Genomic DNA, 16,485 nt, shown 5'->3' on the forward strand with positions numbered 1-16,485 from the left:
GCAAGCCAGGATTGTTTTAATGACCAGGAGATTTACAGGTTAAGGAAGCTGGTTCTGAAAGCAAAACGACAAATTGTTGATGACTGAATTATGTTTTATCATCCTTTTGTCTGGTTTAGTTTTGGTTCAACAACCCTCCAACATTATGGGTGAAGTTAGGATAGGAAGTCTGAATATAAATGGAGGCAGAGATAAATGTAAAAGAGCTGCTTTGTTCAGACTGTGCTGTCTTAAAAACCTAGATGTTGTTTTTTACAAGAAACCCACAGCACTGCTGACGATGAGGCAGACTGGAAAAGGGAATGGGGTAATAATATTATCCTGAGTCACAAAAACAGCACCAGCTGTGGAGTGGCAGTTTGTTTCTCCAAAAACTTTACTCCCCTCACCTTTAAGAGTGAAACAATTATCAAAGGTCAACTATTGAAAGTTGTTGTGGAGCATGAAAATGTGACCATGGTGTTTATTAATATTTATGCTCCAGCCAATGGCAAAGATAGACTGATTTTTCTAGATACCTTGTTTAATGCTCTTAAAGACTGTGATTGCAAGCAGTACCTGTTCTTGGGTGGGGATTGGAACTGTACCGTGAACAGCAGATATGACAGAAACCACTTGGAACCTCACTCTGCATCATCTACTCGATTGTTTCACCTGTTGGAATCCTACAAACTGGGTGATGTGTGGAGACACTTCAATGACAGACAAAAACAGTACACATGGATGCACTGCAAAGACAATCTTATGTCATTGGCCAGACTCAACCGTTTTTATTGTTTTAAGCATCATTTTAATGTTGTTAGGAATTGCTCTATAAGCCCTGTAGGTTTTTCAGACCATTCTCTTGTTGTTGCCTACATCTTTATAAAGACGATCAAAGTCAGTAGTGCTTACTGGCATTTTAACACAGCTTTGCTTGAGGATCAGCATTTTAAGGTTATTTTTAAGTGTTTCTGGAAAAATCATCAGTGCTCCAAAAATAACTTTACATCATTGCAACAATAGTGGGAGGTTGGCAAGGTCAATATCCGGCTTTTATGTCAGCAGTATACGCAAAATGTTACTAAAATCCTTAAGTCATCTATAAATATTTTAGAATCTGAGATTCAAAATCTGCAGCAACAGTTTGAGGCCACAGGCAATCAGCACTATGTAGGTTTGATCAAGGACAAAAAATTTGCATTGTCCAGTCTGCTTGGGGCGGCGGCACAGGGAGCTCTGGTTAGGTCCCGCTTCCATCAGGTTGCAATGATGGATGTCCCCTCATCCTTTTTTTTGGTCTAGAATGTAAAAATGGGCAAAAGAAAATTATACACTCCTTAAAATCCGACACGGGTGAGATACTGACTGATTTTGACACTATTCGGAAACATGCTGTCAGTTTCTATAGGCAGTTATATAACACTGAATATCAAGAACACCCAGCTGTGGCCCACAGTTTTTATCAAAATCTTCCTCAAGTTAGAAAGGAAACGAATGATGCACTGTCAGTGGAACTTTCACTTACTGAGCTTCAAGATGCCCTACAGAGCATGCAAAGTGGTAAAGCTCCTGGCATTGATGGGCTCCCAGTCGATTTTTATAAATCTCTATGGCCAGTGATTGGGGAAGACCTGCTGGCAGTACTCAGTGACAGTCTTAGCCGCAAATGCTTGTCACTGAGCTGTAGGAGAGCAGTTCTCACCCTACTACCAAAAAAAGGTGATCTGCTTTTGATAAAAAAATGGAGACCAGTGTCATTGTTATGCTCAGATTATAAGATCCTATCTAAAGTTCTTGCCAAAAGACTAAAGAAGGCAATGGAAGAGGTCATTCATCCTGACCAAACTTATTGTGTACCTGGTAGACTCATGACTGATAACATAATCTTGCTCAGAGATATTTTAGAGATCTGTAAATTACATGGTCTAACTGCAGGTATCCTGTCACTTGATCAGGAAAAAGCCTTTGATCGAGTTGAACATCAATATTTATGGAACACTCTACTTGCTTTTGGTTTTTCCCCTGGTTATGTGGAACACATCAAGGTTCTATATGATAATATTGAGAGTGTACTCAAGGTAAATGGTGGCTTGTGTGCTCCTTTTCAGGTACTCAGAGGCATCAGACAGGGCTGTGCTTGATCTGGTATGCTGTATTCCCTGGCCATTGAGCCCTTGTTACATAGATTGAGAACTGACCTTAAAGGACTATGTTTACTAGGATGTGTGTCTCCTGTAAAGTTGTCAGCCTATGCTGATGATTTGGTTGTTTTTGTTGACAATCAGAAGGACATTGATATGTTAACAGCAGCCATTGAGCTTTTCTCTTTGATTTCTTCAGCTAAAGTGAACTGGGAAAAGAGAGAGGCTTTTAGCATTGGAGATTTGGAAAAGAAACTTAAGTTACCAACGGGGTTGTTTTGGAAAATTGGAGAAATAAAATACTTGGGTGTTTTTTTAGGTGATAGAAAAACATCACTGAAAAACTGGGAGAATGTGCTGGAAAAAATCAAGGGTCGTCTCACAAAGTGGAAGTGGATTAAAAACAAGTTATCTTATAGAGGTCGGACTCTTATCATCAATAATCTGATTTCCTCCACTCTATGGCACCACCTGTCTGTTATTGACCCCCCACCAGATCTACTGTCCAAGATTCAAACTGTGCTCGTAAACTTTTTTTGGGACCATTTGCACTGGGTCCCTCAGAGCACCCTATACCTGTCAAAGGACATTGGAGGACAAGGCATGATTCACCTGGACAGTAGAGGAGTGGCGTTTCGACTATTGTTCAATAAAATTTAGCAGACTGAGAACTTTGTTTAAAAAACATGTAGCAAGGTTTATTTCTCTTATACAGAAGGAGAGAACACATGGAATGGAAACGCAGCCCAAGAATTCCTGTGTGTTCTCTAAAAAACATGAGCAATGTAGCTTCATTTATACATCTTCAGCCATTACCTCATTTGCAATCTTATCAGAGAAAAAAACAGACAGTACGTTTGTGGTCAGTGACTGGTTCTGGAGCTGGGTTTGAGAAACGGAAGTTACAAAGCTTCACACACTGATGCTGAAGGGATTTAGCTGATAAGCTTTAACAGAGTGTGATATAAAGTAAATGACTAATAAGTGTGATGATAAACTTGAACAAAATAAACTGGTATCAATGTTTTACATTTCCACAAAGTACTGATGCTTTCTGAGACTCGGAGCTAAAACTGCATGCAAATACTTTAATTATCAACTTAAAGTAAACTGTAAATTGAGTAAACATATCAAACTTTTATATTAACAACCCAGAAAATATCAACAATCCCTCCCTTTTGTTCCTTTCAGGAACAAACATAATAAAACAAAATATTGACATAATGGTTGTCTTCTTGGTGGTCAGGACAAAAACAGTAGAGTGGGTGGGTTACACTTATTGGAATCAGGATTGACATTGTTATGTAACAGGGCATAGGTTTCTGCCAGGCGTTCAGGAGTGAGGGCAGTTGAGATCAGATGTGTGGACAATGAGCGAATACAAGGTATACAACAACAACCACAAGTTATTAGAATGGCTAAACAAACTCCTATGGAGATATTTGATAGCTTTGAAGAGCTGGTACATGACGTAACGCTTGTGAATATCCTTCAGAAGAGAGCCTTTCTTTATCACAGCGTGCAGGTCCGTATCTATGTATTCAAAGATGAGGTAAATGTCTATCATTTTGTGCTTGGATGATGTTGAGAAGCTTGACAATGTTGACGTGATCTCCAAACTCCTGGAGGACCATAATTTCTCTGCATGTTTGCTGGGCATCTGTTCTGTTTCTGAAAGCATCAAAGATTTTCTTCACTGCCACGATCTCCCCAGTCTGTCTGTCATCTGCTTTCCATACGATGCCATAGGCCCAGTGCTAGAGTGGTTTCCCATGGATGTGACGGCAGGCCCATCTTGGTTCTTCTGAGAAAAGTCTATGATTCGGACTGGATCTAGTGAACGCTGCCTCAGTTGTCCACTGAGTGACTTTAGGCAATTGGTTTCATCGGTCATCCCTTTAGTCCTCCCTCTGATGGTGGATTGGTTACTCTGAACAGCTTACAGTGGGATGTGTGAATCCAGGTAGCTCGCTCAGCAACCTTAACAGCTGTGTGGGTCGTCAACAGCACCTGAAACGGACTTGTCCACTTTGGGGAGTTCCATCCCCCTGAAAGATTTAATTATAACAAAATCTCCAGGGGTTATGTCATGCAGTTGTTCTTGAGCTGGGCCTGGGAGCCCTCTTTGGACCAGAGATCTGAGGGATTTTAGGTGATTTGTTTGTTCAATGCAATAGGTAAGATCACAGTGTTTCAGAAGAGGTGCAATGCAGAGGGTCCGGAGGTGAACCATTCTCAGAGGGAGTTGTTGATCCCTCTGGAGTCTGCAGCTTGAAAAAGTTCTTTTTGGGGGGGGGGGGGGGGGGGGATGGCATGGCATCTTGGCGTGGGTGTCATTTTCACCCAGGATATAAATGTATAATTTACTCCTAACGAGAGCACACGTACCCCTTGAGCTGCAGTCAGTAGATCCAACACCATCCGGTTTTGTAGCACCATCAGTTTCAGCGCTGCAATTTCTTCATTTTGTCCTTTGTCCACATGAGGGATAGGTTCACATAGGAGTGAAACCTGCAAGATAATGTTTCTACGTACAATGCAACCTTGGTCACTCCAACCCATGGAAAAAGGGAGTGTGCAGTGTGGTCCCAGGCATTCCAATACCTGTGTTCGTGGGGTACATTGGATCCCAGGATGGGGTCGTGTGGTGCAAAGTCCAACACTTCTCTTTTTGTTCTGGCCAAACGGTGAAGCGAGGTTGATGAGAGGGAGGGTTGGCTGTCACTGTGGTGGATGAGGATTGTGCCGTCCGATACCCAGCATAGTGATGTTGCCAGTCGCACTGTTGACAGTGAAGTACGTTATGTTTCAAGAAGTGGCGTAGCACAGTGGATACCTTTGATCTGGTGGTATGCTAGTCCAGTAGGTGGGCGGCGTTGATCTGGTTTCTAGTTCAGGCTTCTGCAGAGTTGTGTTCTGGCATTCAACAATGTCTCGTCGTGGGCAGCCCAAAGAGAGGTTGTTCTAGGTCATTTTGTAGCAATTCAGTCTAGTCACTTTTAGCTTGGTGGTATGTGATGGTCATGATACAACAGAGGGCCCATCCTGCTTGGGATGGTCCCATCCTGGCTAGGTAAGTGGACTCTTGTAGCCTATTCAAAGTGTAGGACTGAGGCAAGTTGCTACACTCAGCATTGATTTCTTCACTGACCTTGTGACGACTCACCCTAGACGATGAGTCCCCCTTACAGTCAGGCTTTTTAAAACACCTTGGTCAATTAAGAGTCCAGTACCTTTTTGCAGTTTGCAGTGACTTGGTTGGATCAAACTGTTTTGTTCTGCTATCTTCACAACATTTGGTGTGGTCAGTAGGATTTGGTGTGGTCCCACATTTTCTTTTTGATGACCTTAATGAAGACCCAAATCTGCTGGCTGGATTGTGATATTTTCTGTGGAGAGAGATCAGGAGACAGTAAAATTGTTGTTTTTCTTTTTCAGTGTTACTGGTCTGCCAGTGTAGGTCAGCAGTGTATTGCTTGTCTTTGTACATGTCTGCCAATTTTATGTGTACGTCTAAAATTTCAGTTGTCTGTTTTTTTTATATATATATGAAAATCCAATATTGTGCATCCCTAATACATATACAGGTCATTCTAAAAAAATAGCATATTGTGATAAAGGTCATTATTTTCCATAATGTAATGATAAAAAATGAAACTTTCATACATTTCACATTCATTGCACACCAACTGAAATATTTCAGTTCTTTAATTGTTTTAATACTGATGATTATGGTATACAGCTCATGAAAACCCAAAATGCCTGTCCCAAAATATTTGCATATTTCATCCCACCAATGAAAGACAAGTGTTTTTATTACAAAAAAACACCAACCTTCAAATAATCATGCTCAGTTATGCACTCAATACTTGGTCGGAAATCCTTTTGCATGAATGACTGCTTGAATGCGGTGTGGCATGGAGACAATCAGCCTGTGGCACTGCTGAGGTGTTATGGAGGCCCAGGATGTTTCGATAGCGGCCTTAAGCTCATCCAGAGTGTTGGGTCTAGCGTCTCTCAACGTTCTCTTCACAATATCCCACAGGTTCTCTATGGGGTTCAGGTCAGGAGAGTTGGCAGGCCTATTGAGCACAGTAATACCATGGTCAGTAAACCATTTACCAGTGGTTTTGGTACTGTGAGCAGGTGACAGGTCATGCTGAAAAATGAAATCTTCATCTCCATAAAGCTTTTCAGCAGATGGAAGCATGAAGTGCTCCAAAATCTCCTGATAGCTAATTGCATTGACCCTGTGCTTGATAAAACACAGTGGACCAACACCAGCAGATGACATGACACCCCAGTGACTATGGAAACTTGACAATGGACCTCAAGCAATGTGAATTCTGTGTCTCCTCTCTTCCTCCAGACTCTGAGACCTTAATTTCTAAAGGAAATGCAAAATTTACTGTAATCAGAGAACATAACTTTGGACCACTCAGCAGCAGTCCCAGGCGAGATGCTTCTGACACAGTCTCTTGTTCAAGAGTGGCTTGACCTGGGGAATGCGGCACCTGTAGCCCATTTCCTGCACACGCCTGTGCACAGTGGCTCTGGATGTTTCTACTCCAGACTCAGTCTACTGCTTCGGCAGGTCCCCCAAGGTCTGGAATCGGCCCTTCTCCACAATCCTTCTCAGGATCAGGTCATCTCTTCTCGTTGTGCAGCGTTTTCTGCCACACTTTTCCCTTCCCACAGACTTCCCACTGAGGTGCCTTGATACAGCACTCTGGGAACAGCCTATTTGTTCAGCAATTTCTTTCTGTGTCTTACCCTCTTGCTTGAGAGTGTCAATGATGGCCTTCTGGACAGCAGTCAGGTCGGCAGTCTTACCCATGATTGCGGTTTTGAGTAATGAACAAGGCTGGAAGTTTTTAAAAGCCTCAGGAATCTTTTGCAGGTGTTTAGAGTTACGTCGTTGATTCAGATGGTTAGGGTAATAGCTTGTTTAGAGAACCTTTTCATGATATGCTAATTTTTTGGGACAGACATTTTGGGTTTTCATGAGCCTTGCTGATGGCCGCTGATTACCAACACCTGGCGGCCATCAGCCTGATGAGCCTCTCCATCTACAAAAGGCTGCAGCCCAGTGTGACTCATCGCTGGAGCATATCACCTCTCATGGTATAGTACTGTTGAGCTAGAAAAGAGATCCAGGAAGTGGTTACAAGAAGAAGTTAATAGATTGCCTGAAAAATTTGGAGCAGGACAAGGCTATTGACCGTATTCTGTACCACAGACTGTACCCAGGGGAGGCCACACCTAGTCTGTATGGTTTACCTAAAATCCACAAACAAGGTGCACCTTTAAGACCTATTGTTAGCATGATTAACTCTGTCACTTACAATGTTTCCAAATATCTGGCGTCTGTACTCATCCCTTTAGTTGGCAGCTCAGAACACCACATACAGAACACCATGGACTTTGTGGATAAGGTGAGGGATGTCATCATGGAGAATGATGAAACAATGGTCTCTTTTGATGTCACATCACTCTTTACGTGCATTCCTGTTGATGATGCAGTAGAGGTGGTCAGTTTAAGATTAAAATCAGACACCACTCTGAGCAGCAGGACCACACTTTCTACAGAACAACTGTGTCAACTCTTGAAACTGTGATGCAATCAACCTAATACACATACTATATGGGGAACAATATTATAGGCAGAAACATGGGTGTGCTATGGGGTCTCCAGTTTCTCCTATTGTTGCCAACATGTACATGGAGGAGGTAGAAAAGAGAGCCTTGACGTCCTTTTCAGGGACAACACCAAGTCATTTGGTTCAGGTATGTTGACGACACCTGGGTTAAAATTAAATCTCAGGAAGTCCAACATTTTACTGACCACATCAACTCTGTGGATAAATCCATCAAGTTCACACGAGAAGATGTAAACAATGGCAAGTTGGCTTTCTTGGACTGTGAGGTCTCAGTCTCTGATAGAGGACATTTGCAAACCGAGGTGTACCGCAAACCCACCCACGCAGACCAGTATTTGCAGTTTGACTCCCATCACCCTTTGGAGCACAAGTTAGGAGTCATCAGGACTCTGTATCACAGAGCAGACAGCATCCCCACTAACTCGGGAGCCAGGCAGAAGGAGAAATCCTACACAAAACAGGCTCTAGAGCAATGTGGATATCCTAACTGGGCCTTCCTGAAAGCAGAGAAGAAACCCAAACAGGACTCCAGTCAGCCATCAGGTGAAAAGGAGGAACTCAGACCCAGACCAGTGGTCATTCCGTATGTTGAGGGAGTATCAGAGAAACTGAGACGTTTATTTTCTAAACATAACGTCCCAGTGGCTTTAAAACCGCAAAATACATTACGGCAAAGACTGGTTCATCCCAAAGATCCAGTCCCCCGGCACAAACAGAGTAATATTGTGTATGTTGTTCAGTGTCAGGAGGGCTGTGATCAGTCTTACATCGGGGAAACTAACAGCCACTGGCCAAAAGGATGGCCCAGCACAGAAGATCATCATCATCAGGCCAGGATTCTGCGGTCTACACTCATCTCCAGGCCAGCGGTCACTCTTTCAAGGATGAAGATGTTCACATCTTGGACAGAGAGGAACGATGGTTTGAGAGAGGAGTAAAGGAGGCCATCTTTGTGAAAAGAAATCGCCCATCATTAAACAGGGGTGGAGGCCTCCGGGTTCAACTGTCCCCCTCTTACAATGCTGTGACTGCTAGTATCACTCAGTTCTCCGTGAATAGTAAAAAGCCATCAGTGTGCTAATGATCCATTGTTAGGCTGATGGTCCTTCTTGAGCATGTGATCAGCTGGTTTTGGTTGTCAGCAGCAAAACTGGTTGATCCACTCTGAGAAGGTGCTTTTTACGAGATTGAGCTGAATACAGCACCTCAGACTGAGGAAGTCTCTCGGATGAGAGACGAAACGTTTCTACATTTTTTTGTTGTTTTGCTTCATTTTGTTTTTTGAATGTCCAGATGACCAGATTTAACTTTTTTAGATTTGCACTATAGAGTTTCAGCTGGCAACGGCAGATGGCACGGTGGATTGTGTTCACTGACAATGCTTTCTGGAAGTATTCCTGAGCCCATTCTGTTATTTCTTTGACAGTGGCATTCCTGTTTGAGGTGCAGTGATGTTTAAGGGCCCGGAGATCATGAGCATCCAGTAGAGTTCTATTTTGTATAGGCTTCGCCCTTTAAGGCCGTCGCTGATGGGTTTATCCCGATGTGCGAAGCATTGCACTTAAAAATTTAGTCCACGCCCACCTCCTGTGTGGGCCCCACCTGGTCTGTATAAATTACGTTAAGAGCGGGAAATCGGCTCCCATTTTTTCTTCAGCAAGCTAATAGCACTGTCAGAAGAATGAAGAAGTAAAGTTTTGTAGATGACCAAGCTTTGTTAAGAATGCTTGGCCGGCACGTTGACCTCTGGTCATCTGGTGAGCTCTCCTTCCCGAGGAGAAGCTGACGAGCAGTCTTGTTTCAAGGTAAGCGCCGAGGAATGTTTATCAGTGACAGGTTGCTACACGCTGGACAACACCATCTTGGAATTTTCCTCTTATCGCCGACCCTCGGAGCGAATCGGATGGTTCCTCCGGGACAGGCGGCACTCAGCTGCAGCCCCCCGTTGCTCATTCCCTCCTGGAGAGCGTAGTGTCGGTGGAGGGGGGCTGAGCGAATTCTCACCTCATCCCACCTTGTTTCGCATCGGCGATCACACCGCTCCCGGCCGACGGCGCCCTCTGGGGTTGCCTGGCGTAACCCAGGAGGCGGCTGACATTAAAGGACCCCTTTTTTATGTCCCACGCCTTTTCCCACCAGTTTGGATTATCCGGCGGGAAGGTTGTTTTTTCTAGGTTCCATTCCTGCTCACCGTCTTGATCCATCTGGCCTCGTTTTCCCAACAGGACGTCCTACGGGTGAGGCCACAGCTGGTTTTCCTGGTAGAATGGGGGGGGGGGGGTCTCCACAGTCCACACCCATCTCCAGATCAGGGGTTCACCGAGCGGAAAGTCCCTCAGTGCTCCCTGGAGCCGAGCTTGACAGAGGCTTCATTGGAGCAAGATGTCCATGTGGACCAGTATCCCGTGCCTCCGGTTAGCGTAACCCAGAGGGTGACACTGCTCTCCAACTGAACCCACCAGCATGCGTTCCAGACAGCCGCAGCGAACAACACATTACGCTGTTGGCGTACACGTTCAGAGGTGGGAAGAGACGGTGGGCCCTCTGACCTTCGGCTCGCTCTTCTCTTGTAGCGGCTCCTTGCTAACGACGCTATCGGCCCCTGCAGTACGCTCTGTCCGCAGGGCAACTGACATCATCCCCAACCGGTGCGCCTCTTTTGCTGTCTGCCACCCTGTATCGCAGCCGGAGAACAAGGTCCCAGAGGTTCTCCTGGCTCATCACTCCACTTTCCTCTCAGGAGAGCTGCAGAAGCTTTTGTTGGAAGGCCTTTTCATCAGCGAGAGATCATTTCAAGATGCTCCACGGCTGTACAACGCCTCCCCAGCTCTGCTACGCCAGCCCCTCCCGTCAGACGTCCTCGGCATCCGGAAGTTCAATTTTTCCCAGACTCTGCCAACAGGGGGCCCTCTAGGACAACAAGCAGAGCTCAAGAAAAGATAACCAGGTGTCAGTTTGCTGGAGGTGTGTTGATGACACAAGATGTGGAATAACATCATTTTATGATGAAGTGTCTTTTAGCCAGGCTGTCAGCACGGATGATCTGACAAGCGGCCCCATCACACACACTCATCACGAATGAGCCTTTTAAGGTTGTTTCATTCACTGCCAGTGGTGCCAACACGCGCTCGAGCAGCCTTCACCTATAAGGCGCTGCGTTATGAAAGTGAGCACGCAGCTCTCAGCGCCCGCCGTTCACGTTAACGTGAGATCACGGTACGAGCCCAGTAACGTATCTCGCTCTCGGCAGGAGCGACACGCGTTTTCATCGCAGTGGTGTCAAACGTGTGCTCCCGCGGCGTCAACAGTTATCACAAGCCTCACAGTGGCTCTGCTCCTTCATCATCGAAGAAGGTTTTCTGAATTAATACTGCAGCTCGTGGAATCACTCAAAAGCTCACGTGATTTGCAGCCAAGAATGAACGTGTTTCTGCAGACCAAGCCCAGTGGCAACCTCGCCCTACCGATGCCACGTGCTGCTTCCTGACCGCACCAGCACCAAACGCGCGCTCCCATGGCAATCCTGGCTTAAGGCGTCGCATGAATGAGGGCGCGCACACTCGACTCTTCAGGGCACGTCGGCTCATATGTGCACCCGCTCCCCCAGCGTTTACACGGAGCAGCTGCACACAACGTGAGCACAACACATGAGCTGCGTCCCGCAGCATCAGCAAACGCACAACGATTTGCATGCTCGGGGGCGCGCATTTTTTCTTTCTCCTTCAGCGCGCATCAGCTCACATCAGCATGCATGTGAGTTCACAGCATCAACGCGTGCCCGCTTGATAACTTTATAACGAGTGGCAATGAGTGCGCGCTCCAGACGGATAGGCGAACCGTTTTCATCCGGGGATTCACGCTGTAGTACAGCTCAAACCTGGTGCGGAGGAACTCTAAGGATGTTTTCTGTCATTTCTAGAACATATCTCGTCCCCTCTCGCAGAAGCTCAGGAAATTCTCATTTAAATATAATTTTCAAGAGTCTCAGAAGGAGAGGAAAACGCAGGGTTCCTCTCTCGTCCCTCCCTGGTCCCAATGAACCGGAAAGATGAGATTTATTCTAGATTTGTCAATTTTGAACTGTGAGAAACAACACTCCATTAATGTGCCCGAGCCGCTCCACAGCCACCGCACAGAGCAGGGAGGAGAATTCTGCTTTATCTGGACACCTGCTACTGCTGAGCAGTTTGTACAGACAGGTGGCAGTAGTTCAAATCACGTGAACCGGTTGAGTGATATCAGCTGTTTTTCTGTCAGCAGACCTACGTCACACATGTCAGACTTCACAAAGGCACACAAACTTAACGAGCTGTGGGGGTGCTGTGGTTCTCCACACAGCAGCTCATTTAAATGTTTTTGGAGTGTTGCACGTTTTTTTAAATGTGATTCAACACTTTGCCTTTGAGTTGCGAATCATCAGAGTTTTTGATTCACACAGACAGCAAGTGACTGTTGCATACATAACTGGCAGGAGATGTATGCGCTCAACCCATGTGCCACATTGTGAGACAGATGCTGTGTGGGGCACACCCAATCTGCTCTCCATTGGAGTAGGGTACATCTCATGTATTCTGAACAGGGGACGGTCCGTTGTGGCACGGGGACCTGGGACCTTCCACCCAGAGCTATGGCTCAGACACAGCAGAAATCCTGCGAGCGGCTGTGGACGTGTAGCAACACGAGAGAACGGTCAATGTCAACTATAATTATCGTGGAGACACGGGATGATCCACCGCTGTGCTGGACGTGTCTGCTCACAGCCTGTGGTTGTAATACTTCTTCACCTCCCTCTCTCCATCTGATATCACGGTTTTCTGAACCGAGCTCAGGAGGAGGGACTGACAACTCCTCTGTCCCAAGTGCGTGAACGCATCATGGTTCCCAGGCCTATGACACTTGTTATCGGGGCGCTCGTGGAACCTGCCGTGGAGGGAGGATGCTCTCCTCCAGGCAAGAGGAGCGATTAGGAGTTAATCAGAATAGGCCAGCACCTGTGGAGAGGATGGATCTCTCTCAAGATGTAGTGCGTACGATTCAGGATTCACGTGCTGAAACCACCACAGCGCTCTTCGCATCAAGTGGTCAGTTTTTCAGCGTTGCTGTACAGAGAAAGGTGTAGAGGCCATTTCATGTTCACTAGGTGGTGTGCCGTCCTTTCTGCAGCAGCTGATGGACAGAGATCTGGCGTTCAGCTCGTGTAAAACGTTCACTGCGGCCATCTCTTCCTGTCATGAAATTTTCGAGACAGAACAGCTTTAATCATCTGCTGATGCAACGTTTTGTAAAAGGTGTACAGAGAAGGCGTAGAGGCCACTTTATGTCCACTGGACGACATGCTGTCCTTTTCTGCAGCAGTCGATGGACAGAAATCTGGTGTTCAGCAGGATTATCGTATGCTACAGCCATGTGTTCTTCTTGTCTCAAAGTTGTCGGAGACAAAACAACCTTTAATCATCCTCTGACGGAGCATTTTGACTCAGATTGAAATAGCAGCTGTGGGCCTGTTTGTAACACGAGAAAAGGCTCAGTGTCAATTATGGTTTTCTCTGAGCCGTGAGACGAACCACCACTGGGGGTGGATGCGTTTGCCCATAGCCCATGGCCCAAAATGCTTCTGTACGTGTTTTCCTCCACCTCCTCTGATTTTACAGTTCCTGAACCGAGTTCAGGAGGAGGGATTGACAGCTCTCCTGGTGGCCCCCAACGTGTGAGCGCACCATGGTTCCCAGTCCTGTGACGCCTGCTGTCGGGGCGCCCGTGGAAACTGCTGTGGAGGGAGGACGCTCTCCTCGAGGCAGGAGGAGCGATCAGGAGTTACCCAGAAATAGGCCAGCACCTGTGGGTCTGGCCACTGAATGGATCCGCTTAGAGAGGATGGGTCTCCCACAGGATGTAGTGCGCACAATTCAGGTTTCACGTGATGCATCTACCACAGCGCTGTATCAAAGCGGACAGCTTTTCAGCGCTGGTGTACAGAGAAGGGTGTAGAGGCCACCTCATGTCCATTCGGTGGCATGCTGTCCTTTCTACAACAGCTGATGGACAGGAACTTAGCATCCAGCACGATTAAAACATACGCTGCAGTCATCTCTTCCTGCCGCGAAGGGTTCAGAGACAGAACAGTTTTTTTTTTGTTTGTTTTGATTTTTCCCCTTGTCCTGTCCGACATTGTGACACTTAGAATTATTGTCTGAATGTCAAAGTGATGCCCAACAGATTTACTTTCACAAGCAGAGCATTATGGCTGGCCTTAATGATCCACTTGATATATAAATTAAATTTTATTAGAATATGCTTTGGGTTTGTTTCAGATGTAATGGACATGGGGACGGAAAACAAAGAAGATAACAAAGCAGAAAAGTGAGAGAAGAGTTAAAATGTAAAGATGGAGATAGGAATAGAGGAGAGAGAGAGGGATAAAGAGAACACAAATCAACATCATGGAAGTCTGCCTCTAGACCTGCGGAAAGAGAGAAAAAAACCCCGACAAAACCAAGAAACAACAACAACAAACAACTTATATAATGATAGTTATAACATAATTAGAAAGTATTTTATACATTACATAGTAATACAACATATATTTGATGGCCACCACAACCCAACTGAGTGTGTATCTGCTAAACACCTGAATCTAAACACCTGTGCGAGCATGCTTATCACTATAAGGTTTCTCATAAAAATGTTCAATAGTGGATGTGGGGACCCATAAACCCGTCCTCGTAGGACACAAGGGTAACACAGGGAAGCCCGGAACCACAGACACACAGCGGCACCCAAGCCCGGAACTCCGGTAGTCCCCCAACAGGGACACCCGCAACCCCCAGAGAGAGAAGCAAAGGGAAGCCCTGGGCGATCCCCAGCAACCACAATGCAGAAACCCCCAGGAGGCCGTAGCGACGAGTCAACAGGCCCTGCCGGCAACCTGCCCCTCCAGAGTGTATCCGGCCATGGACACCAAGCCCCGAGTCCCGAGGTTATACCACCCCCCAACAGAGGCCCGACAGAGCCAGGGCACCCAGGCCCCCACAGACAGCCACCAGGGCGGGACTGCACACAACCCACCACCCAGCCCCAGCTGCTGAGAGCTGCTAATGCACCGGCGGCAGGGGGGCCCACCACCGGGGGGGGGGGAGCACGACCCACCAAATGGGGGGCCAAAACTGGTCCAAGAGGGGGGCCACCCAAAACCCAACCTGAGACAAACAGGCACACAGAGAGCTTTCCATGCGCCCCACCTGCCCAACAGTGACCGCAAGCTGGCCCCAGGCCAGGGGCCAGAGCAGGAGGGAGCAGCAGCCGAGGAAGACCGTCCCAGCGCACCAATGCATCCCTAAAGCCCCACACCACAGGCCCAGAGAAGCCCCGGCATGCCACCCATGCACCCCCCCCCCACACACACACAGCACCCCACACCGTGAATGTCACATCATGGCGACCAGCCAGCACTTTGTCGAAGGGACGCCACGCCCCTGACCGCCACCATGCACTACCAACGACCACACACACACAACAACAGCTGACCTCCCACCAGAATCCGGCAGCCACCCCAGCCAAAGGACTGGCCATCAGAACCAGGAACCCTGATAAAAGGATCCAAACAATCCAGGGAGAACCGGAGCACCAGCTCTACCCCCAATCGCCCTCAAAGGCCCAATACCCACCCACAGCCCTGACCCCAACCAGGCAGCCTACCCCCCCGCCCCCGACCCCAAATGTCAGACAGAGAATGAGGGTTTAAGAAAAGCTGTAAGACCCAACTCCTCCCTCCCCCCACTCAAATAAGATGTTGATGCATGTTGTTATATAGTGTATTTAAAATGGGGGGATGAGGTGGCGACTGGCACAGACCCACCCCCTCCCCAGAGAGCAGGCAGTGCCCGTTCACCCCCCCAACCCTTCCCCAGAACCCTAAATGTCTACATGCTACATATGAGAGTGGGCACAGGTCCCGGATGTGAGAATGATTACACATCCCACCCCCTATATGCCACCATGTGCCCACTCCAGACCCTATATATGCATGTGTCGTGAGAATGTTATATACGAGTGTCTAGGTTGTTTGATAAAATTGGGGCTCAGGTCTCCATGAACCACAGAGATGGAGGATCCTCCCAGCAGCTCAGTAGTGCACCTGAGCCCCAAGGCCCTGCTTGAGTGGTGGTGTGATGGAGTGTGTGGAGGAAGACATCGGGATGGGGAGGAACAACTGAGGTGGCAATGCCCTCCCAGGGAGCCAGATCCCCCACTGACCCCAATAGGCACCCCCATTCTCCTAGATCCACCAGGGGAGGGAGGCTCCAGTGCATTCATCCAAGAGCAGGAGGCAGCCACACCACCAGGGACCCAGGCCACAGACCGGCACATAGCCCCGAGGACCGACCAGAACCCAGGCCAGCAATCCAAGCCCCCCCAAGATCATCCAGACCCCCAATCCGATCCCCAGCTCAACACCCAACCCCCCAACCAAAGAAGCCACCAAACTCCAGCAGCGACAATCAGCCAGGAGTGCCTGAACAGTCGCAGACAGCAGACCACGATGACCAAGAGCGCACCCCCACCCCCACAAAAGGACCGACCAGTCCACCACAGCAACACCCACAATGAGAGCACCCCATGCAAGGGAGGGCACAGGCCTAACATGCCCAGACACCCCCGGGCCAGCAGTACAGAGCCACCTGAGCAAAAGCCCCCCCCCCCCC

General features: G+C 47.5%; 1 protein-coding gene across 1 annotated transcript in view; it reads left to right on the plus strand.

Annotated features, from left to right (window-relative positions):
* The window catches only part of cnksr2a (connector enhancer of kinase suppressor of Ras 2a), a 198,804-nt gene that overhangs the window by 12,177 nt on the left and 170,142 nt on the right, over positions 1-16,485 (plus strand). The gene's annotated exons all lie outside the window — the stretch shown is intronic.

This window comes from Nematolebias whitei, chromosome 20 (genome assembly GCF_014905685.2).
Source record: "Nematolebias whitei isolate Nwh7 chromosome 20, NemWhi1, whole genome shotgun sequence".
NCBI lineage: Eukaryota > Metazoa > Chordata > Actinopteri > Cyprinodontiformes > Rivulidae > Nematolebias > Nematolebias whitei.